The following is a 1,433-nucleotide window of genomic DNA, read 5'->3' as shown; positions in this document are numbered from 1 at the left end:
TGTTCGACCCCTAATACTACATTAATTTGTGTCTAGGGTAATTCTCTTTGCATAGGTGTACGATAGCCTATCAAATTTTGGCGCCGTTACCGGGAAGCACGGTTTTACTGCGTATTGATTTGTCGATTTTTATCTTGTTTTCTTTTGTCTTAAGGAACACTTGTTCCTTGAGACCGTTACTTATCATTTTCTATAAATTTTTATCTTATGCCCAAGTCTTCTCGTAGTGGAGATTTGCTTTCACCGGATTCCGAGCTCGAGAAAACCTTTAGGAGAAGACGACGTTTTTGGAAAGAAGTGAAAGAAGCCGCTTCTCCCGTACAAGTTGAAAGTGCTAGAAAGTCTTACCTAGACGATCTAAAAGCTCTTGAAGAAGAGGAGGTTTCAAGTTCATCATCTCCACCACCACCATCTTCAACTAAAAAGATGGTGAAACTTTCCGATCACTCAAAGCCCACTGCGGCCATGCTCCCGGCCGGTATTACACTACTCAAATTACCGCGCCGGACTTCGAGATCAAACCGGCTTTCATTAGCCTTGTGGAGAGAAAGCAATTTGGGGGAAGTCCTTTGGAGGATCCCAATTTGCATGTGTAAAATTTATGCGATTATTGCTCCATGATCCGACAAACGGGCGTCACTCAAACCCAAATAAGGGAAATACTTTTCCCTTTCTCTTTGAAGGACAAGGCAAAACTTTAGAGCAATAGCCTTGACTGCACCGCTTTGGGAATCACAAATTGGGAGACATTGGCTCTGCGTTCTATCAAAAGTTTTTTCCACCGAAGAAAACTCAAACTTTGAGGAGCCAAATCACCGGATTCCGTCAACAAGCTCTTGAGAGCTTATATGAGGCTTGGGAGAGGCACAAAGATTTGCAAAGACAATGTCCACATCATTGGTTGGACGATTGGTTCCTAGCTATAACATTCTACAATGGATGCAATGTTGTGCCGAGTCCCGAAGGATTCTTGATTCCGCCAACAATGGGCGGTTTGATCAAATTGACATCGATATTGCTCATGCCACGATCGAATCTATGGTTATCCATGACGCACAATATGTCAATTCCCGAAGTGTGCCACTCAAAGGTAAAGAAGAATCCTCCGACAATCCCGTCTTGTTAGCTCAAATTGCCTTACTCCAACAACAATTGGCAGAACGAGATGCTAGAGATTTCCTTCAACAACTCAATGCCGTGTCCTCTACGAGTCAAATCATTGTTTGTGACGGTTGCGGAGGTGCGGGTCGTCACACCGCTCATTTCCAAGCTACTATTGAGGAGGTAAATGCTTTTCAAGCTTTAAGACAAAGTTCTTATCCACCGGGTACATTTTCAAATACATATAACCCGAATTCAAGATTCCACCCGAATATGTCTTATAGAAGTAATAATGTGCTTAATCCTCAACCTCAACCCCCACCACAACAAAA

The 1,433-nt window shown here is 42.9% G+C and overlaps 1 non-coding gene across 1 annotated transcript; it reads right to left on the bottom strand.

The window, feature by feature from the left end:
- Positions 1-796: 796 nt before the first annotated feature.
- LOC141597730 (small nucleolar RNA R71) lies at positions 797-903 on the bottom strand. The gene has a single exon (XR_012522950.1). It is a non-coding gene; the product is annotated as a small nucleolar RNA R71 (small nucleolar RNA).
- Between the last annotated feature and the right edge of the window lie 530 nt (positions 904-1,433).

The sequence above is a fragment of the Silene latifolia genome, chromosome 8 (genome assembly GCF_048544455.1).
Source record: "Silene latifolia isolate original U9 population chromosome 8, ASM4854445v1, whole genome shotgun sequence".
Classification (NCBI taxonomy): Eukaryota; Viridiplantae; Streptophyta; class Magnoliopsida; order Caryophyllales; family Caryophyllaceae; genus Silene; species Silene latifolia.
Note: the sequence above shows the minus strand (reverse complement) of the source record. Positions and strands in the feature narration are given on the sequence as shown.